At 44.7% G+C, this 24,440-nt stretch overlaps 1 pseudogene; it reads left to right on the forward strand.

Moving 5' to 3' along the window:
* Positions 1 to 552: 552 nt before the first annotated feature.
* Positions 553 to 731, forward strand: LOC116973871 (annotated as a pseudogene).
* Positions 732 to 24,440: the final 23,709 nt, after the last annotated feature.

The raw sequence follows: 24,440 nt of genomic DNA on the forward strand, positions 1-24,440 counted from the left end.
CTACCCTCCCACTAATAAGAACATGAGGGACTAGCAACTGGGGGTAATAATTACACAGGGGTCATATAGAAGCCTATATGAACCTTTGGTACCAACTAACCAAGATGGTAATGTCGCCATCATTGATATCAAGGGGTCATAATAAACCCAGTATGAACCTTTGGCTCTAAAAATCCCAACATGGTATATGTCGCACCGTCATTGACTTGCCACTTGAGTATCTCGCCAGGCCACACTTGGAATATTGAAACTGCCAACCTTTTCATTCCAAGCATACTTAATGGTAGACATCAACTTAAAAGATGCATACTATTCAGTACCCGTTCAAAAAACTTGGAGATAACTTGGTAGTATTAATTATCGACTATGGCTATTACAGCCAAACTGGTTCCAGATATTCTAACCAGCCCTGGCTATACTAAGGAACTATCGTCATGGCATGTTCCAATGATATTAACGATGACTAATCCATGGGTATAGCTATCACAGCTTTAGCTATTATTCTTTTAGCCGAGCTTGTCATGCTATCCAGATAGATCTACGATTGAAACCATCGCTCTCAGCCTTGACTAAGATCAAGCGGAGTATCTGTTGTTGTTAGTTCTATTTTGACTCGTCCCTTATCAAGGGACCATATATCAATTGAATTGGAACAGGGAGATGGGGAGGGGCTTGCTCCGTCCACTCCACGCATCAACCAGTATTGCAGTACCTTGAAATATAAATCCTCTACTGTTGACTATCTGGTATTCAACACTCTACCCACTTATCTTTAACTTGGCATAGGAGAGTCAGTATGACACAACCTGTAACAATTAATGGTATCTACCTACCATTCAACAGTGGCAAGATTATTGGGAGTTATAGCAGCTGTTCCAGCTACTTAACTTGAACCTTCCATTAAGGCTAGGTGCTAATGTTTAAACTACCCTCACCCAAAACATGGTGGCATATGAACTATCTGGAGTCGTCATCACTATAGACACTAGGCGTAAAACCTAGTTTGGGAATTTTGAGTATGCTCTATTGGCAAAGCATATTATGCTGCAGTGCACCATTTTGCATGTTCGTTTATAATTAACAACATCACAGTAGTGACATACACAAACCACTTGGGCAGAATAAATCAATATCATGTGATATTTATTTAATAATTGGAAACTACAGGTCGTCAAAAATATACGACCATCAGCAAACTTACCTACTAGGTGAGCTAAAAACTGTAAACAGACATATTAAACCCAAGTATTGCTGGAATTACAAAGCAATATGGAACACTCGATATCGATTTCACTGTATTCAATTGAATTCTCCACGTACCGATGTATGTCGCAAGAAACCAAATTTGAAGCAGGGGCAATGAATTCATTCCCACTGAATTAGGAAGCGTGAGGGGGGAATCTAATCTATGTTTTTTCCCCTTTTTTCCTACCTCATCAGGTACTACGGCCTCATCAGTCGGGTACTACGCACATGCCACGATAAATTAAACTACTGGATTGCAGATTTGAAAAGACCATCACTGGGCCTGGATTGCAGAATTGGGAAGACCTCTGCTGGGCCTGGATTGTCAATAGCGCTATCAACACAAGGATAGCATCCCATTGCATATCCACTAGGGAACATACTTGGCGAACATCAAGAAGTGAGAAGATACCATTCAAATACAGGAACTGCATATTCAACTACAACAAACCTGTACTGGAGTTCTGGCAGGTCTTCACCACAATGAAGGATTCAGCCAGAAGTGCTCTGTCAGCCTACTTAACTCGGGCACCAGGACCACAGGCCATTGGGTACCTCCCGCTGGTGATCAAATTTAGGAGAGGTTAATTCCCCAGACCCAGGTACACCCAAATCTGGGATGTCAGTATGGACCTGACGTACCTTAGGGGATGGTCACCAGCCAGGTCCCTAACCCTGGAACAGCCCACCCTGAAGGGACATGCTGATGGCCTTGTCTCAGCACAAAGAGTCCAGTTTCCTCCATCCACTACGATTGGACAATATGGTCCACTACACCATGTTACATTACCATTAGGGACTGGGCAAACAGAGCAGACCAGGAACATCAGGTCTTGTTATGGAATTCCGGGCATACCCACCTGAACTACGGTTATGTGTCATGACCCACTTATTAATAATAATAATAATAACTTTATTTATAAAGCACTTTAAACAACTACAGTTGCCACAAAGTGCTGTACATGAGAACTCATGAACAAAAAGCTATTACAAACAATTAAAAACCATTAAAAACCGTAAAACGAAGGACTATAAAAAACACACTAAAAATTAAAAGACATTAAAAGCACTAAAAACAGGAGCAATGCCTCAGCCAGTGTCGAAAGCCAAAGAATAAAAATGTGTTTTTAGGGAGGATTTGAAGATGGACAGTGAGGGGGCCTGTCTGATGTGCAGCGGCAAGGTGTTCCAGAGTGCCGGAGCAGCAACAGAAAAGGCTCGATCCCCTCTGAGCTTCCGCTTAGACCTTGGTACCTCACGGAGCAGCTGATCAGCTGACCTGAGGCACCGGGCAGGAGCATATAGGTGGAGCAGCTCAGAGAGGTAAGGCGGGGCGAGCCCATTCAACGATTTAAAAACAAATAAAATAATTTTGAAATGAACTCGAAAGTGCACTGGGAGCCAGTGTAGGGAGGCCAAAATTGGCGTAATGTGCTCCCTCTTTCGAGTTCCAGTCAAAAGGCGAGCGGCAGCATTTTGAACAAGCTGGAGACGAGCCAATGAAGCTCGTGCGACTCCAGAGTAGAGTGCGTTACAGTAATCCAGCCTAGATGTAATAAAGGCATGGATTACTGTTTCAAAATGCTCCCGCTCGAGAATGGGCTTCACCTTTGCCAGCTTCCTTAGGTGAAAGAAGCTGGACTTAACCACCGCACCTATTTGTTTGTCTAGTTTAAAATCACCGTCCATCCTAAAACCCAGGTTCAAGACGGTTGGCTTTACAGACAATGCCAGTGGATCCAAGTCAACAAAGGGAGGTTCACGGCAGCCATTGGGGCCAAACAAAATCACCTCTGTCTTCTCTTCATTAAGTCCCAGAAAGTTTAAGGCCATCCAGGACTTAATGTCCTCAAGACAAGACACAAGACACTAGTGATTTTAGAGAATAGTCTTCTTCTTTCCTGAGTGGCATATATAACTGGCTATCATCTGCATAAAAGTGAACTACATCGACACAATAAGCAATCCTCGAGGGAGAGAAAAAGCCTTATGGGTCAGCCACAAGAAACGTTATGGTCGGGTGACGAGCCAAACTATCTCAAGTGGCTCAAGCAGGTACTGGGAATTGCTGGAGTACATATTAACGTGTATAAATCTTACTCCACCAGGACAGCATCAACATCAGTGACTAAGAGGATGGACATAGAAACATAGAAATATAGAAACATAGAAATTAGGTGCAGGAGTAGGCCATTCGGCCCTTCGAGCCTGCACCGCCATTCAATATGATCATGGCTGATCATCCAACTCAGTATCCCGTACCTGCCTTCTCTCCATACCCTCTGATCCCCTTAACCACAAGGGCCACATCTAACTCCCTCTTAAATATAGCCAATGAACTGGCCTCAACTACCCTCTGTGGACGTGCCAATGGACCACATCCTGGCTACAGCGCGGTGGTCTAGGGAGTATACGTTCCAAACTTTTATAACAAACCACTGACAGAACCTGTATCGTTTGCAGAAAAGGAATCTGCAAAAAATATATAATTTAAGCCCGGGGGAGCATTTGGTCTTGTTGTTGTTAATAATACCATTATTGTTTTTACAAACAGATTCATGGTTGATTACGATAACATACTTCCTCCCTCGAAAGACTTCGGCAGCGAGTGAAGTATGAACTGTTACACGGTTTTAAATCACAGAGCTTTAAAATCTTCATGTAGTCACTCACGTGACTCCGAAGTAAAATAGTAAGATTAAATGAGAACTTATCAGTTTGAAGTTTGATCTGTATTTTATGAGGAGTTACGATGAGGGATTACGTGCCCTCCGCTCCCACCCTCAATAATATGGGTCAAACTGATAACTAAGGTCTCCTTTTCTTTACTATGTTTATTTCAATAACTGTGTCTGTCTGTGATTCCACACCGCTGCTTGGAAGTATGTCGCGCATGCGTGCTGAGCGGACTCTTCACGTAATCCCTCATCGTAACTCCTCATAAAATACAGATCAAACTTCAAACTGGTAAGTTCTCGTTTAATCTTACTATTATACGTTATCAGCGAAATGTATGAATAACTAGATAATGCATCTTCCGCGGGTAGAAAAGCCAAACAATTTCCGTCCGTAGGATCAATAGAGGGACTGGGATTCCGAGTGCAATCAGTGACAGCTCATTCTAGGATGAGTGGTCTGGTCAAGGACTAGAGGGGTATATTTCTGATACTTCTCAAGATTACAAGAATATGGTGCAGGCCGAATCGGGTTAGCATTTGGCTAATTGGATTATGGGTTTATTTACCCAGTTTAAGATGGATGATTGGGTTTCTGCAATTTAACTGATTCAGAGAATCAATCTGGTAGACAGACCTCGGCGTCCCGACTCCCACCTGCAACTGGATCTTGGATTTCCTGACTGAAAGACCACAGGTGGTGAGAATGGGAAGGAGGGTGTCTGCAGAGCTCACCGTCAGCACAGGATCACCACAAGGCTGCTGTCTCAGTCCCAAACTTTTCACCCTGTACACACACGACTGTGTCTCCACCCAGGAAAACACCATCATTATTAAGTATGCGGATGATACCACCATCCTGGGCCTCATCAAGGGGGGGGACGAGTCGGGCTACAGGAGTCTGGTGAACGACATTCTTGTCTATGGTGAGGTGAACGACCTAAGCCTCAACACAGACAAGACAAGAGAAATAATAATGGACTTCAGAAAAAATCCACCCCCCCTGCAGCCCCTCATCATCAAGGGGACTGTGGTGGAGAGGGCTGACAGTTACAGATACCTGGGACTACAAGTAACATCAGATCTGAACTGGACTTTGAACACTGCAGCCACAGTGAAAAAAGCCCAGCAGAGACTGTACTTCATCAGGCTGCTCAGAAAAGCTGGTCTGCACTGTCGCCCTCTCACCCAGGTCTACAAAGGACTGATAGAGAGCATCCTCACCACAGGCATCACGGTGTGGTATGGAAACACCACACAGACAGAGAGGAAGGCTCTGCAAAGAGTCATAAAGACTGCAGAGAGGATCATCAGAACTGAACTCCCCTCCATGGACACAATCTACACACAGCGCTGTCAAAAAAGAGCAGAGAGAATCATCAGAGACACACTACATCCAGCTCACTCCCTGCTCAAACACAAAAACTACACATACAACCTCAGGCACAGACGAGCGGACAGTATCGCCACAAATAGAACACGCTTTTTTAAGAGCTTCTTCCCTGCAACAGTGAGACTCTTGGCCAAAACAAAACAAAATGAACTGATGTCCTGATATAGGGTTTGTGCAAGTTACAATGCTCTCACTTTCCCCTTTGTATAGGGTTTTAGGCATTTTCTTTTTTTTATTTCTGGAGTGGTATGTGTTTTTTTATGGATTATGTGTCTTCTGTGTGTCTTTTTAATTGTTTTAAATTTTTAATTTTAATTTTTAACTTGACTTGACTTGACTCTCTGAATAGCCGCACAAAAGTTCCTATGTGTGTAAGCACAAATGGCAAATAAAGTTTTTGACCTTTGGTAGTTGCATACTCTGCCATATCTATACACATGAGGCACAGATTCTGCTGTTTTGATAACAAAACTAGTGGTGAAAGCCTATGCTGCCCTACTCAGGTTAAAGGGCATTGTGCCATCGAGTTTTAGGTAATATGCAGCTGATAAAATTTATGGGTTATCAATAGATACCTTTTGCAATATTACAAATGAGGCAACATGAAATTTAACAGTGCCAATTTGCCTATTCATTCACGCCATGGTAGGTGGCTGAAGCAACTCTTATTTACTCAGTCACAAGTGATGGCTGGGGCAGCCTGTCTTCTCGGGCAGCTAGCTCTGCATGATTGTATGAGAAGCTTGTGAACAACATATGTGAGTTAATTTTAAACAGGTTTGTGTGGCTTTCAGTTTGAGCCGAGAGAAGCATTTATGTGATAGCACAATTGACATTGCTTGTGCTGCTTTGTCATTTTCTGTAGTATCATAAGTGGGACAATAAATGATTGGTTATTCACCCGCTGTTCACTAACGTTATGCAGGGTGTCGTTTATTTGACCACTCTAATAGCCTACACTCATTGTAGTGTGTGATGTATATCAGTAAATTATCATGCAAATATTCTTCTACTTTTTCTTAATGGGACCAGTATTTTAAGATGATTATACTTTCAGCAACTGATCTCAGCATAAAGAACACAGCCTTTACTCAATCTCTGGCTTGGTCTCTACGTCATAACTGATATTAGGTTAGCTTGTTATGGGAATGATCTCATAAGCAAAATGGGCATGGTTGCGTACATTTGAAGTTGACAGCATACCCACCAGAGCAGAGATTGGGGGTGCCATTAGGTATACAAGTCCACTGAGCTTGCTAGTGCCTATGAGATGAAAGATAGTTTCTTTATTGTTATTCAATAGTCTCAAGATATTGCTGATGGCTCATTAGCAGCCAATAGAATGGATTTTCCCTTTCATCATACAGCATGAGGTTTACATAGTGCAGGTTAATAAATTATAAAATTTGGTTGAATATGTCTGGGTATTTGCAGATAGAATTCTGCAAAGTGTTGCTTGAGTTATTGTCTAACTCAACAGTCTATTGGGACTACGGTCCGGTTAAGAACAATGGCCATGTATGCCGGTTAGCGTCATGATATTAATAACTCATGTTTTTTCCTACCATTAATGGTTTATCTGCTTAAGTGTTTCACACACAGATTGGGTTACTGCATGAAACCACAGAGCTTTGAAGTCTTCACGTAGTCACTCACGTGACTTCGAAATAAAATAGAAAGATTAAACGAGAACTTACCGTTTTAAGTTTGATCTTTATTTTATGAGAAGTTAAAGTGAGGGCCCTCCACACCCAACCCTACTTCTCACAAAGATCATTCGGTAGTTCTAAGTTCGTTAAACTTCCTATAGCTTAGGTCAGCAACTAGTCTGTGGTTTCATACAGCTGCTTTGAAGATTGATGCGCATGCGGGCTGGTGGGTTCTTCATGTAATCCCTCACTTTAACTTCTCATGAAATAAAGATCAAACTTCAAACGGTAAGTTCTCGTTTAATCTTTCTATTTTGATTGCTAATTTGGATATGGTCACATTCTGAAACTGGATACTGATGTGTCTTGAAATTTGTGGAAAACATTGACACTATAACAGTTTGGTATTGGCTGTACTTATCCAAGAACCATAACTTGCTTGCAACTGTAACTGATAAGACAGTATTTAGCTTGTGGTGGGGTTTTTGTTAGTCTCCATTTGCTTTTGAGTTGAAAATTCAAAAATATGGTTGAAAAAAGTGGATTCAAAATAGATTTCCATCTGCAAAAGTTACCCAAATTTTAATTGCCTTTCTTTAAAATAATCAGAGTTGACATTTGGTGGGACCAACTGTGTAATTATGATTTACACATGAAAGAAGACTGACCACATGCTAGACTACTTGCCTCAATATTCAGCTTGATTCCCTCTAGGCTGCTTGGCAGAAGAATCCATCTCTTTTGCTTGGATGAGTTTTGTCTATTTTTAGCCAGACAATAAACTGAACTGAACTGAAGAGGAATCCTTCCTGCCCATTAAAGAAAATATATTGAATACATTTTAATGCAAACAATTTTGTGATGGTTGGTTTTGTAAAGTCACTGCCAGCCTCAACTACAAAGAAAATGGTTCAACTACAATTGTTACAATTACAATGTGTTCAGTTTAGTTTAGTTTAGAGATACAGCAAGGACACAGACCCTTCGGCTCACTGAGACCACGCCAACCAGCGATTGCCTATACACTAGCTCTATCCTTTACGCTAGGGATAATTTACAGAGGCCAATTAACTTGCACCTATATCTCCCCTCCCTTCCACTGCCAGATTCATTCCCGCAGCTTCACAATTCGCAACTCTTCAATCCTTTTGTCTCACAGCTTTTGTCTTTTCATCTCTAGCCTTTGTCTAACCATCTGTCCATCCCCCCCCCCCCCTTCCCCCCACCCCCCATTTAACTGTGTGTACCTATCACTTGTGTCAGAAGGAACTGCAGATGCTGGTTTACACCAAAGATAGACACAAAATGCTGGAGTAACTCAGCGGGTCAGGCAGGCATTGCTGGGGAGAAGGAATGGGTGACGCCCAGCTGGTGGGGTTTTGACCTATTCCTTTTCTACAGAGATGTTGCCTGACCCACTGAGATACTCCAGCATTTTGTGTCTATCTACTTGTTAAGCTTTATCGTGCCCCTCCTCTTTCCAGTTTTCTCCCTTCCCTCTCATAATGTCTGGAAAGGGTCCCGACCTGAAACATCGCATGTTCATTATCTCCAGAGATGCAGCCTGACCCACTGAGTTTCTCCAGCACTTTGTGTCTCATTTTTTTGTAAACCAACAAAAATGGAAAGAGGAAGTGAGATATCAGAAGCTGGAAAATTTGATACCAACTGCATTGCTCAGAATGTTCAATGAAGTTGAAGAGCCATTTTTTGGAAATGAAGTTTAAATATGATTCTGCTTCAGGGTGCAGCTCTTAGCTCCATCGTAGACCTTTTGTAATCTTTGCAGTTGAGTTTAGTGTATGTAACAGGATATCCCTGTTGCAGAAAATGCATTTCTGATAGAGGGAGAGGAGACAGAGTAAAACAAGTTGGATTGTTCAAACAAGGTCAGGTGCAAGGAGAACCAAGAGATTGCAGATGCTGGAACCTTCAGCAAAAAACAAAATGGCATTGGAACTACGGGTGTCAGGGTGTTATGGAGAGAAGTGCAATGGGATTAGGAGGGAGAGGTAGATCAGCCATGATTGAATGGTGGAGTAGACTTGATGGACCGAATGGCCTAATTCTGCTCCTATCACTTATGATCCTATGAACTCAGCAGGTCAGGCTGCATCTGTGGAGAGAATGGACAGATAATGTTTTGGGGCAGGATCCTTATCCACACCATTCAGAGAGGCTGCCTGACCCACTGAGATCCTGTAGCACTCTGTGTAGGAAGGAACTGCATATGCTGGTTTAAACCAAAGAAAGACACAAAAAGCTGGAGTAACTCGGTGGGTCAGGCAGCATCTATGAAGAAAATGAATAGGTGACGTTTCAGGTCGAGACCCTTCTTCAGACATTCTTCAGACGAAGGGTCCAGAAACGTCACCTACATGTATTCCTTCTCTCCAGACATGCTGTCTGACCCACTGTGTAACTCCAGCTTTTTGTGTCTATCCTCCAGCACTTTATTTTTTGTTGAAGTCTGATGTACAGTAAGTGTGTCTTAGCAATACGTACAAATCATTGGAAAACCTGCATCACAGAAAGTGAATATACCTGGAAAGCACAGCCAGGCGCAAGGCATCAAGTGCCCCACTGACAAAAGGCTCACATTTATTCATTCAGATGGAGGAGAAAGATAATGAACAAACATGAGCAGACAAGATCACACCAAAGCCAGGCAACTCTTTGCATGTTGGTTCCAGAAGAGAATCTGCTACCAAACATTAGTTTAGTTTAGTTTTAGTTTAGAGATGCGGTGTGGAAACAAGCTCTTCGGAGATCATCTGTACACTAGTTCTATGTTATCATACTTTCGCATCCACTCACTACACACTAGGGACATTTTGCAGAAGCCAATTAACCTGCAAACCCGCACATCTTTGTGGTGTGGGAAACAACTGGAAACACCCGGAGGAAACCCACGAGGTCACAGGGAAAATGTGCAAACTCCACACAGACACCACCTGAGGTCAGGATTGAACCCAGGTCTCTGGCGCTGTGAGGCAGTAGCTCTACCACTGCACCACTTTGTCACCTTAATCGATGAGCCCTTTATTGATGAGTAGGAGAGGCTTTGGGAAGGAAACGCCAGTCCCTTGTTGCATAAATGGTTAAATCAGAAATATTCATATGATACGATACGATAGACTTTATTTATCGCAAGAAGGAAATTGGTCTGCCGACAGTCATAAAACACACCATTATACATAAAACATGAATTTAAAGTGACGATTAAATTAAAGGGTTGGAGATGTATAAAGATTGTGGGAGGGGGGGGGTGTATTTGTGGATTTCATTACCTCAGATGGCGGTGGAGGCCAAGTCACTAGTTATTTTTAGTTTAGTTTTGGTTATTATTGTCATGTGTACTGAGGTGCAGTGAAAAGCTTTTTGTAGCATGCTCGAAGTGTCAGAACTGAACGAGGAGGAGGACACAAATGCAGGCTCAGACACAGGGCAGATCAGTCTTCGGCGTTTAATCGGTCCAAGTCAGTACACAGGTAGGCAAAACAGAGGCAACAGTACCATATAGGAGCAGGCAAGAAACAGTGGTCGAAAATACAGGCAAAGGTCGAGATCACAAGGTCACAAGATTTCGAGAGCAGGAACGAGGTGATACCAAGTAGCATACACAACGAACTGGCAATGGGAACTAAAACACAAAAGGCTTAAATACAGACTAGCAGGGGATAACGAGACACAGGTGAAACACATCAGGGCGTGGCCAACAGACTAGCAGGGGATAACGAGACACAGGTGAAACACATCAGGGCGTGGCCAACAATCACATGAGGGTAAACGACCTGACAGGAAATGGGACCTGAAACAAGAGGAGATGTGAGACACCAAAATAAAACAAGAATGCAAACTCCAATACTAAAAACCAATAAGAAACAGAAACTAGATCAAACGCGAGACCTGACAGTACCCCCCCCCTCCACGGCCGGCTCCTGACGGCCCAGGATCTTCAGGATGTTGGCGCCGATAGTCCCTGATAAGTTCCGGGTCGCATATGTTGCGAGCTGGCACCCAAGACCGCTCCTCAGGTCCATACCCCTCCCAATCCACAAGATACTGACAACCACGACCACGCCGGCGCATCCCCAGCAACCGGCTGACCGTAAACACTGGCCCCCCCATCAAGGAACAGGGGGGGCGGAGGGGGTGTGGAGGCAGGGACCAGAGGACTCTCCTTAAATGGCTTCAGACGGGAGACATGGAAAGTAGGGTGGACCCTCATGGCACGGGGGAGTTTGAGACGAACCGCCACAGGATTGATGACCTTCGATATGGGGAAAGGACCAACAAAACGAGGAGCCAGCTTCCGGGATTCCACCCTCAGCGGTAAGTCTCGAGTGGAGAGCCACACCCTTTGACCAGGCGAGTATACTGGAGCCGGCGTTCTTCCACGGTCAGCCATCCTCTTGTAACGCGCAGAACTGCGCAACAGCATCTGACGAGCCCCATTCCAAACCTTGCGACAGCGACGGACGAGAGCCTGAGCGGAGGGCACACTGGACTCCTTCTCCACAGCAGGGAACAATGGCGGTTGATAACCATAGGCACACTGGAATGGAGAGAGACCAGAGGATGAGCAAGGAAGTGTGTTGTGTGCATACTCCACCCAAATAAGGTGTTTGCTCCAAGTTGAAGGGTTCTGTGCCACCAAGCACCGCAGTCCTGTCTCCAATTCCTGGTTAAGGCGTTCAGTCTGTCCATTGGATTCCGGGTGATAACCAGATGTAAGGCTGACCGTGGCGTCCAACAGAGAACAAAACTCCTTCCAAAACCTGGACACGAACTGAGGCCCCCGGTCAGACACAATGTCTCTGGGAAATCCATGAATGCGAAAAACATGAGACAGCATGACCTCTGCCGTCTTCTTGGCGGAGGGAAGCTTGTGCAACGCAATGAAATGGACCATCTTAGAAAATCTGTCCACTACAGTCATGACTGAGGTGTTACCTTCAGAAGAGGGCAAGCCCGTGACAAAGTCCATGGAGATGTCTGACCAGGGGCGTGAGGGGACAGGCAGCGGATTCAGGAGGCCAAAGGCGGCCCGACAGGAGGTCTTGTTCTAAGCACAAATACTGCAGGCGGCGACGTACTCCTTAATCCCCCTCTCCATGGAAGGCCACCAAAACCGTTGTTTGGCCACAAACAGGGTTCGGCGGACACCAGGATGACAGGAGATCCGAGACGTATGAGCCCAGTAAATCACCAGTGAATCACCTGTGAACGAAGAGACGATTAGAAGGACACCCTAGCGGAGACTGAACACCAGCAGTTGCCTCGGAAACTCTCTTCTCAATCTCCCAAGTAACCGCCCCAACAAAACAGGAAGCAGGCAGAATGGGAGTTGAAACCTTAGGGGATGGGTCAGGATCAAACTGTCTGGAGAGAGCATCAGGTTTGCCATTCTTGGCACCAGGGCGGTAAGACAGTACAAAATCAAATCGATTAAAGAAGAGAGCCCACCTTGCTTGGCGCGAGTTGAGGCGTTTGGCTGACTTGATGTGTTCCAGGTTTTTGTGGTCTGTCCAAACTAGAAACGGCTGCTTGGTACCCTCCAACCAATGTCTCCTCCAAGGCTGTTTTAACCGCTAACAGTTCACGGTTACCCACATCGTAATTTCTCTCAGCAGGAGAAAGCTTCTTTGAGAGGAAAGCGCAGGGATGTAATCGACCATCTGTGGGGGATTTCTGTGAGAGTACGGCCCCAATGCCCACACCCGAGGCGTCCACCTCAACCACGAACTGGAGTGACGGGTCAGGGTGAACCAGGATGGGGGCTGAGGAGAAGCTCCTCTTGAGTCTCAGAAATGCAGTTTCTGCTTGAGAGGACCAAGAGAAAGGCACGTGGGGTGAGGTAAGAGCATGGAGTGGTGCAGCAGTGACACTAAAGTTCCGGATAAACTTCCTATAAAAATTAGCAAACCCAAGGAACCCCTGAAGTTGCTTACGACTGGAGGGTGTAGGCCAGGTGGCCACAGCACTGACCTTGCTCGGGTCCATCTGTATACCAGCAGGTGATACAACATAACCAAGGAATTGAACAGTGTTAACATGAAATTCACATTTCTCAGCTTTCACAAACAGATCATTCAGGAGCAAACGTTCTAGCACCTGGTGTACATGCTGCACATGGGAAGTCTCGTCTGGATAAAAAATCACAATGTCATCAAGGTACACAAACACAAATCGGTTCAGCATGTCCCGTAATACCTCCTTAACCATGCCTTGAAAAACTGCTGGAGCATTAGTAAGACCAAACGGCATGACCAGATATTCATAATGACCACTGGGTGTGTTAAACGCAGTTTTCCATTCATCCCCGTCCCTTATCCTCACCAGATGATACGCATTTCTAAGATCTAACTTAGTAAATACTGCAGCGTCTTTTAACAGTTCAAATGCAGAGGAGATAAGAGGAAGAGGGTATCTGTTCTTAACAGTAATGTCATTGAGTCCTCTGTAGTCAATGCAGGGCCGAAGTGTTCCATCCTTCTTATCCACAAAGAAGAATCCAGCTCCTGCAGGTGAAGAAGAAGGTCTGATGATCCCAGCAGCAAGGGCATCGTCAATGTACTTTTCCATGGCGAGCCGCTCAGGTGAAGACAAGGAGTAGAGATGGCCCTTAGGAGGCGCTGTACCTGGCAGAAGGTCGATGCAGCAGTCGTACGGTCTATGCGGCGGAAGAGATGTGGCCTTGGCCTTGTTGAACACCTCCTTTAGGTCTAGATAATATGAGGGAACCTTGGTGAGATCTGGAAAATCCTCCTCCCTTGAACGGGGAGGCTGCCGGAGGGTGGTCCTGGAAGATCCCAGCAAACTGCTCCTTGACGGATCCTTCATAGACTCAGGAGAAGAATCATGCAGATAGATGAGTTTACAGTTATTCCCCCAAGAAATTACTTCCCCAGTACCCCAGTTCATGTGAGGATTATGGTAAGACAGCCAAGGGAGCCCCAAAACCAGAGGATGAAGAGGACAGTCGAGGAGATGAAAACTGATGGTCTCAAGGTGATTACCTGCCATGATGAGTTGAACAGGTTGAGTTCGGTGAATTACCCTGTACAGTAGGCACCCATCCAGTGCACTAGTCTCCATAGGATCTTGAAGCTGTTCACGTTCCAGCTTCAATTCATCAGCCAAGCGAATGTCCATGAAGTTCTCATCTGCCCCAGAATCAACCAAAGCCTGCAGGGAGTGCCACTGGGAATGCACCAACAATTGTACCGTCGACAATGGACGAGAGGAACGGCTCATAGGAGTGGTACAACTCACCAATGACCTCTCTTTCATTGGTGAGCTTTGTCTTTTACTGAACAGCTGTTCAACAAATGTCTCAGTTCACCACAGTAAAAACACCTCCCCTCCCTTAGGCGGCGCTGCCGTTCCTCCGGACTGAGTTTGGCTCGTCCCACCTGCATGGGCTCCTCCGAAGATGCAGGTGGCGCTGTAGGCTGACTGGACCGGCCGAGAGGGAAGAAGTCCCGACTGGAAGATGAAGGGTGACGCTGCCGCCACTGCTGGGAGGAGGACCGAACTGCAGCCGATCTCCTCTCTCGATCTCTTTCTCTGAGCCTAGCGTCAATTTGGATAGCCAGGGAAATCATAGACTCGACGTCGGAAGGCAGGGTTAGTGGAGCCAATTGATCTTTGATAGCTTCAGACAATCCATTGCGAAAAGCATCCAACAAAGCAGCCTCATTCCATCCACCCTTAGCAGCAACAGTTCGAAAGTCAATAGCAAAATCCATAACAGAGCGATTACCTTGTTTCATGGAGACCAGGTTCTGTGAAGCCTCTCGGCCAGGATTGGAGTGATCAAACGTGCGGGACAGAGCTTCCATGAACAGGACCGATGTCTGCCTGGAACCCCTGCTGACGCTCGCCGAGATCCCGGAACCCGGCGACGATCGAGGAGAGTTGACCCTCGTAATGCGAGATGCGCTCCTCTTGCTTCTGGAACGCTGCACAAAAAGGATCAGAGCCCGCTGAGTCCATTGTTGGCCAGTTCGTAATGTCAGAACTGAACGAGGAGGAGGACACAAATGCAGGCTCAGACACAGGGCAGATCAGTCTTCGGCGTTTAATCGGTCCAAGTCAGTACACAGGTAGGCAAAACAGAGGCAACAGTACCATATAGGAGCAGGCAAGAAACAGCGGTCGAAAATACAGGCAAAGGTCGCGATCACAAGGTCACAAGATTTCGAGAGCAGGAACGAGGTGATACCAAGTAGCATACACCACGAACTGGCAATGGGAACTAAAACACAAAAGGCTTAAATACAGACTAGCAGGGGATAACGAGACACAGGTGAAACACATCAGGGCGTGGCCAACAGACTAGCAGGGGATAACGAGACACAGGTGAAACACATCAGGGCGTGGCCAACAATCACATGAGGGTAAACGACCTGACAGGAAATGGGACCTGAAACAAGAGGAGATGTGAGACACCAAAATAAAACAAGAATGCAAACTCTAATACTAAAAACCAATAAGAAACAGAAACTAGATCAAACGCGAGACCTGACACGAAGAAAGCACCATGTATAGTCAGCAAAAAGACTATGCATGAATTTCAATTAAGCTAATACAACAGTGTACAGATACAGGTTAAAGGATAAAGGGGAGATTGATATGTTCTTGATGTGGAAGGGCATCAAAAGTGATGGGGAGAAGGCAGAAGAATGGGGTGGAGCAGACTTGATGGGCCGATTGGCTTAATTCTGCTCCTCTGTCTTGTGGTCCTATGATCTAATGATGTTCATGTGAGCTCCCCAAGCACACACAGGTGGTGTCAATCCATGGACAATGCCAAATTGTTGGCTCCTTGAAGCAAATAAATCATGGATATGTAACTAAAGGACTAAGCTGCGGAATGTGTAACAGCTGGGACACGACCTTCTCGAGTACCATTTAACTGGTTTGGTTGTGAAGGCACTTGGAGCAGAGCCCGTTCCATTTTGCAAGCCAGAGGATAGAACTAGAAATAAAAACAAAACATGTGTAGCAAGTGGATGTGAAAGTGGGATAACATAAATCCAAGAAGTCAACAATTTGGCGTTGTCTGTGGGCTTGTAGGTTAATAGGCCTCTAAAAATTGCCCCTAATGTATAGGGAATGGATGAGAAAGTGAGATAACATACAACTCATTTTAAAGGGTGAGCGATAGCCGTTATTTACTTGGTGATCCGAGGGGCCTGTTTCCATGGGGCCTGTTCTCAACTATTCAGTTCTGTTCAGTTCAGTTTAGTTTATTAGCACATGGATCAAGGTACAATGAAAAGCTTTTTCTGCGTGCTATCCAGTCAGCAGAAAAACAATACATGATTGCAATTGAGCCATTTACAGGGTATAGATACATGATAAGGGAATAACAATAGACAATAGACAAAAGGTGTAGGCCATTCGGCCCCTCGAGCCAGCAACGCCATTCACTGTGATCATGGCTGATCATCCTCAATCAGTATCCCGTTCCTGCCTTCTCCCCATATCCTTTGACTCCACTATCTTTAAGAGCTCTATCTAACTCTTCTTGAAAGCATCCAGAGAATTGGCCTCCACTGCCTTCTGAATTCCTCAGATTCACAACTCTCTGGGTGAAAAAGCTTTTCCTCATTTCCGTTCTAAATGGCCTAACCCCTTATTCTTAAACTGTGGCCCCTGGTTCTGCACTCCCCCAACATCAGGAAAATGTTTCTTGCTTCTAGCGTTTTCAATCCCTTAATAATCTTATATGTTTCAATAAGATCCCCTCTCATCGTTCTAAATTCCAGTCTATACAAGCTCAGTCACTCCATTCTTTCAACATATGATAGTCCCGCCATCCCAGGGATTAACCTTGTGAACCTACTTTGCACTCCCTCAATAGCAAGAATGTCCTTCCTCAAATTTGGAGACCAAAACTGTACACAATACACCAGGTGTGGTCTCACCAGGGCCCTGTACAACTGCAGAAGGACCTCTTTTCTTCTATACTCAACTTCTCTTGTTATGAAGGCCAACATGCCATTCGCTTTCTTCACTGCCTGCTGTACTTGCATTGCAGAAGATAAGTATTTCAGTGTTCCTGGTTTCATGAGAATAATGCAATTAGTTCAAAGTGCACATAAGATTGCACAAAGCACGTGCCTGAAAATTGCACACATTCAGCTTGAGGGGAAACGGTGTGTGCCCCCATTTTATTGGATGTTTTAAATTGTGGTCCAACTTCCAGTGACCGCACTTGCTTTATTATCTGGTTTATAAGGCACTGATCACACCGTGTTTGGAGTATTGTGAGGGGTTTTGGGTTCCATATCTGCAAAGGATGTGCTGGCATTGGAGAGGGTCCAGCACAGTTTTACAAAAATGATCCCAGGAATGATTGGGTTAACATATGATGAGCATTTGACAGCACTGGGCCTCTACTCGCTGGAGTTTAGAAGGATGAGGGGGAAAACTTATTGAAACTTACTGAATAGTGGCCTGGATAGAGTGGATAGCAAAGGATGTTTCCACTAGTGAGAGAGTCTAGGACTAGAAGCTATAGCCTCAGAATAAAAGGGTGTACTTTTAGGAAGGAGATAAGGAGGAATTTTGTTGGTCAGAGGGTAGTGAATCTGTGGAATTCATTGCCACAGAAGGCTGTGGAGGCCAAGTCAATGGACATTTTTAAGGCAGAGGTTGATAAATTCTTGAATAGTAAAGGTGTCAGGGGTTATGTCAACAAAATAGAAAGAGTACAGAGGAGATTTACTAGAATGTTGCCTGGGTTTCAACAACTAAGTTACAGATAGGTTGAATAAGTTAGGTCTTTATTCTCTGGAGCGCAGAAGGTTAAGGGGGGACTTGATAGAGGTCTTTAAAATGATGAGAGGGATAGACAGAGTTGATGTGGACAAGCTTTTCCCTTTGAGAATAGGGAAGATTCAAACAAGAGGACATGACTTCAGAATTAAGGGACAGAAGTTTAGGGGTAACATGAGGGGGAACTTCTTTACTCAGAGAGTGGTAGCGGTGTGGAATGAGCTTCCAGTGGAAGTGGTGGAGGCAGGTTCGTTGGTATCATTTAAAAATAAATTGGATAGGCATATGGATGAGAAGGGAATGGAGGGTTACGGTATGAGTGCAGGCAGGTGGGACGAAGGGAAAAAAGTTGTTCGGCACGGACTTGTAGGGCCGAGATGGCCTGTTTCCGTGCTGTAATTGTTATATGGTTATATGGTTATACGGTTATGGGGAGAAGGCAGGAGAATGGGGCTGGGAGGGAAGGATAGATCAGCCATGATTGAATGGCAGAGTAGACTTGATGGGTCGAATGGCTAATTCTGCTCCTGTTACTTATGAACTTATGAACATGATTTGAACGTCAGCATCTTGTTATAATGCGTGACTCTCAATACGGGACCAAATTGTTAAGTTGGATGTTTGTGCTTCTGTCTCTTACAACTTCCAACTTTCAGATTCAACAGGTGAGAACGCTAACTCAATCCAAGTTGGTTCACACAGATGAGATAAAAACCATCAAAATGCTAGGCTAACTCAGCGGGTCAGGCAGCATCTCTGGAGAGCATGAATTGGTGACGTTTCGAGTCGAGACCCTTCTTCAGATATACAAATGAGGTTGCATAAATTATCACCAGGCCTTTAAGATTTAATTTGTGCAACAGTTTTAATGGGGGTTAACCTGGGATAAATCCTAAATCAATCGCAGCATTATCAATTGCAGGATTAATCTCAACTATAATGGTACTTTATAGTGTGGCGGCACAGCGTTGAAGCGCTGGAGCGGAGCGGAGTGGAGCGGGCGACGCCTTGCCTGGATCGCCGCGCTGGAGCGACGCGCTGGACCGCCGAGAGCAACATCTCCGGGCTGCGGGTCTGCGGAGCGGAGAAGCGGCAGTGCGGAGAGGCGGCAGAGCGGCGAGGTGGCAGTGCGGAGAGGCGGCGCCGACTTTTTCATCGGGAACCTGGGAGCTCCAAACCGGCGCGGCCTTGTCGGCTTTGGCAGCCGCGGGCTCCAACCAGGAAGCGGCCGTTCCAGGTGGCCCAGCCGCCGAAAGGACTCTCCCGACGCCGGGGCAAGACCACCCGGTGAGAACGGCCAGGGACATCGGGCCTCCGTAGAGGCAATTGCGGTGGCCTCAATAGGCCTGACTTTGGGGTGAACATGGGGTTGGGGACTGGACATTGTGCCTTCCCCCACAGTGGTATCCATTGTGGGGGGATGATTTTTTTGTCTAATTTGTAGTCCTGTAGGTCTGTGTCCAAGATGGCTGCCGTGAAGAGAGAGTGGACGCTGGCGCGCTTTGGCTGCCGCTGCTCTCTCTTCACACTGTGTTTTTGATTTTCTGTTTTTGGATTGAATTCTGTTTTTAATTTGTATTTCTGTGATGTCTTTATTACTTGTTATATTCCGATTATATGTTATTCCGATTACTATGTAAGGTGTCCTTGAGATGTCTGAAAGGCGCCCATTAAATAAAATTTATTATTATTATTATTACTTTATTTTACCATTGAAACATAGTTCCATGGAACCATAATCGGCAAACTATTAATATTTCCTGTGGCAACTGAACTAAGGAATAAACTTGTTATTTTTAGTTTGTATAACTATTACATTGGTTAATCCTAGCAACTAATTGATGGCATAAAATATATTTAAGAGAAATGTTTATGTAAACTGACTACATGGCTTATCCTGGAGTTTTAGGGACGTCGCATAGAAACAGGCACTTCTGCCCACTGAGTCCACACCGACCATCGATCACTCATTCACAACAGTTCTATGTTATCCCACATTTGTACTTTTCCACTCCCTACACACTATGGGCAATTTACAGAGGCCATTTTAATTACAAACCCGCACGTCTTTGTGATGTGGGAGGAAACCAGAGCACTCGGAGGTAACCCATGCAGTCAGAGGTAAAATGTGCAAACTCCACAGTGACAGCACTTGAGGTCGGGATCGAACCAGGGTCTCTGACGCTGTGGGACTGCAGCTCTGCCAGCTGCACCACTGTACCGCCCAAATAAATAATTGTTGATTCATGACTTTGTGGGCTATCTTTATCTTTGATGATTTGCAAGGAAAACCTAATTCATTCCCTCAGTAGCTTGTGCAGTTCCTGTTGAAAGATCAGTTGGTGAGAAAAATACTAGCGTAGCTGAATGCCTGGACATTGGTGTTTCATTGACAAAAGTTAAGTAGAGAGGTTAATGATTTGTTTAGCACCCTCGATTAAATATTTGGGTCAGTGTTTATGCAGGGTTGGAATGATTTGGGTGGCACGGCTTTGCAGCAGGGGGTGCTGCTGCCTCCCATCTCCAGCAGTTCTCTGTGTGTACACAGATAACTCCCATCTTCACCTCTCTGTGTGTGCGTGCCTTTGAGCTTCATTTTCCACCCAAATTCCAAAGAAGTGTTTATGGGTCAATTAGCCACTGTAAATTGTCCCTTGCTTGGGTGGGTGACTGGAGACCCTGGGTGGGGGTGGAGAGTGGGGAGGGGGGGGGGGGGGGGATGGAGGAAACTATGGACACACAAGAGAGAATCGGCTGCAGGAACAAACATGGAGAAAAGCAGACCGATAGAAACGCAGTGACAGTCAGCATTAATTCACTGGGGCTGAATAACCTCGTCTCATAGCGTATGCGAGTTTATATGAGATAGACAGATTAATTTGGAGCCTGGAGCTAATGTGGAATTCTGCTGAGTGATTAGTAATTGTTTCACTCAAGCATGCAAGGATCCTGCACTGTGAGATCATGGGGCTGTCATTTTATGAACAAATGAACGTATTTATAGTCTGGAAGAAAGTGGTTTTCTGGTCCAATAAGTCAATTAGCATTTAGCAGAATGTTCCAGCGACAGAATGGGGGGTATAAAAGTTTCATGGTGTTACGGTAGCTTTCGTTGGATAGCAGATAGATGTAACCTGCATAAGTGCCCAGCCTTAATGGCTATCCAGTATCATTAATGAGCTTGTCAGATGTTTAGTTTCTGTAGAAATTAAAAAGGAACATTCTTTTCCGAAACTGTAATTGCCTCTTATTAGTTTAGTTTATTTTAGTTTAGAGATACAGCGCGGAAACAGGCCCCACGGCCTACCGATTCCGCACCGACCAGCGATCCCCGCACATTAACACTATCCCACACACACTAGGGACAATATTACATTTATACCAAGCCAATTAACCTACAAACCTGTACGTCTTTGGAGTGTGGGAGGAAACCGAAGACCTCGGAGAAAACCCACGCAGGTTACGGGGAGAACGTACAAACTCGGTACAGGCAAGCGCCCGGAGTCGGGATCGAACCTGGGTCTCTGGCACTGTAAGGCAGCAATTCTACCGCTGTGTCACCATACCACCCTTAAAAGAGAAGTCACATCCCGAAGTTTATGTAATGAACTGGAATTTATGCTTGACCTGTCAGTAAAAACTGCATGTATATTTTACTATATTCGATGCGAAGGAACATTGAAGAACCAATTCCCCATTTGTGATTTATGGAAACAAAGCAGTCCCGAATTCTCCAACAAGTTCACATGGTCAGTCAATGGAAGCTCGAATCTTTCTATCTCACTCATCACCATGACAACACTCCAACAGCTGGGAAATAATTGGAGTTCCTAAAAAGTTCCCGAGATGATAATAGTAAACGTTTAGTTCTAAAGGCTTCCTCCAATAAATCTTTTTTCTTATTGCATTTTATTTTGTTATACTGGGTCTTTGTTTTAAACATTTTGTCAGATGAATGCATCTACTCCTGCACCTCGTTTTCTTGTTTCCTATGTTTCTAAATCAGATGCACAAAGTCTCTCGCCCAGAGTAGGTTAATCGAGGAATTTAAGGTGAAGATGAAACAATTTAATAGGAATCTGAGGAGTAACCTTTTCACACAAAGGGTGGTGGGTGTACGGAACAAGCTGACAGAGGAGTTATTTGAGGCAGGGACAATCCCGATGTTTAAGAAACAGTTAGACATGTACGTAGATAGGATAGGTTTGGAGGGATATGAGCCAAACGCGGGCAGGTTGGACTAGTATAGCTGGGACATGTTGGCCCATGTGGGCATGTTGGGCCGAAGGGCCTGTTTCAACGCTGCATCACTCTATCACTATAAATATCACCGTATTTGCATTTTATCTGTTTATTTATTCATGTGTGTATATATATTCATATAATGGTATATGGACACACTGATCTGTTCTGTATTCATGCCTACCATACTCTGTTGTGCTGAAACAAATCTGGGACACATGACAATAAACTCTCTTGAATCTTGAATCTTAAATCGTAAAGCAGGTTCTTTCTGGTGATCTCCCACTTGCCATGCATAGAACAGCTTCAATTTTTCTGCATCCTGTATAACTAAAATCAATAAGGCAAATTCTAATTGTGTCCCAGTGCCAATATTTTGCAAACTTGCAGCATGTCCAGTCTGCTTTAACAAAAATGAACAAATGAAGTTTAAAAATTCAAATAACTAAGACCAGCATGTGGAAAATATTTTGATGCATAAACAAGGAACTGCAGATGCAGGTTTACAAAGAAGGACACAAAGTGCTGGAGTAATTCAACGGGTAATACTACAATCCTGTTTATATCAACGGGGCAATGGTGGAAAGGGTCAAGAAACATAGAAACATAGAAACATAGAAAGTAGGTGCGAGAGTAGACCACCAGGTCCGTCGAGCCCGCACCGCCATTCGCTCATGGTTGAACACTAAACAGACACACTTACCCACAAACAGTAGACACAAGACACAGAACACAAGACACTACCCTCCCCTTTATACCGCTATCACCCCTCTCCACCCCAAGAACCGCGTGATCTCCTGGGGGAGGCAAAAAACTTCAAATTCCTGGGCGTGCATATTTCTGAAGATCTTTCCTGGTCCCAGCACACTGATGCAATTATAAAAAAAGCACATCAGCGCCTCTACTTCCTGAGAAGATTACAGAGAGTCGGTTTGTCAATTAATACTCTCTCAAACTTCTCCAGGTGCACAGTAGAGAGCATGCTGACTGGTTGCATCATGGCTTGGTTCGGCAACTTGAACGTCCAGGAGCAGAAAAGACTGCAGAAAGTTGTGACCACTGCCCAGTCCATCATCGGCTCTGACCTCCCCGCCATCGAGGGGATCTATCGCAGTTGCTGCCTCAAAAAGGCTGCCAACATCATCAAGGACTCGCACCATCCTGGCCACACACTCATCTCTCTGCTGAAATCAGGTAGAAGGTACAGGAGCCTGAAATCTGGTACATCCAGGTTCAGGAACAGCTGCTTCCCCACATCCATCAGGCTACTAAACTCGCAAACAAACAAACTCTGAACTATAACAGCCTATTGCACTTTACCTGTTTATTTATGTGTGTATATATATGGTCTATGCTATATAGACACACTGAAATGTTTTTATGTTATAATAGAGCGATTGTCCTTACTTTCTTTTTCTTTCTTTTCTAGGGTCTACTTTCTTACTTCACTTCCTTCTCTAACTTCTTTTCTAAGGGGCTTTCTTTTCCCAACATTCTCTTGCACTTCACGACTCTTGCGCACCTTCTTTACTTTCCTTACTTCTATCTTTTTCTTAAAGCTTAAAAAAAAATGAAGCGGTACAAAAAATGTATTAAGATATATGTGTTGTGTGTTATTGTAATTTACCGTACTTCTAATAAAAATAATTTAAAAAGAAGAAAAAAAAAAAGAAATGTTTTTATGCTTACAATACGGAGAAAACCCACCTGGACACAAGGAGAAGGTGCAATCTCCATACAGACAACACCCACAGTCGGGATCGAACCTGGTCTCTGGCGCTGTAGGGCTGTAACTCTACCGCGGCCCCACTTAGCCACCCTCGATGTAGATTGGCGTGAAGCCACTATCATTTAATACCTAGTTCAGTTTTGGTGGAAGGTAAGGAACAAAATTCCATCACGGTACTACAAAATATTCAAAGTTTTTTTTATCACTCCCTTCTGCTAGGAATTGGAGTTCACAGTTCATTCTCTTCTGGGGCACCAAACAGGTGTTGGAAATATTCTTACTGACCCACTCAAAATACCTGCGAGAATTTTCACAATTGATAAAAAACATGTTAAATGTATTTTGCAGGCCGCAGAAGAAAAGGTTGCCAAGGAGACGAGAGGGTGCTGGGGAATTATGAGAACTGCGAACGCTTGTGAAACTGATCACTTCCAGTGCATGATGAAGTGCTGGCCTACTTGCCACTCTCAGCTCTGGCATACACTGAAGCATGTTATACAGAGGTGTACAGTACACATGGACTATTGTCTATTGACTCCATTTATACCTCACGCTGCCTCAGCAATCCCAGCAGCATAATCAAGGACGTGTCGCACCCTGGCCACTCTTCTCCCCTCCCCCATCGGGCAAAGGGTATAGAAGTGTGAAAACGCACACCTCCAGATTCAGGGACAGTTTCTTCCCAGCTGTTATCAGGCAACTGAACCATCCCACCA

Source organism: Amblyraja radiata, chromosome 5 (genome assembly GCF_010909765.2).
Source record: "Amblyraja radiata isolate CabotCenter1 chromosome 5, sAmbRad1.1.pri, whole genome shotgun sequence".
Classification (NCBI taxonomy): Eukaryota; Metazoa; Chordata; class Chondrichthyes; order Rajiformes; family Rajidae; genus Amblyraja; species Amblyraja radiata.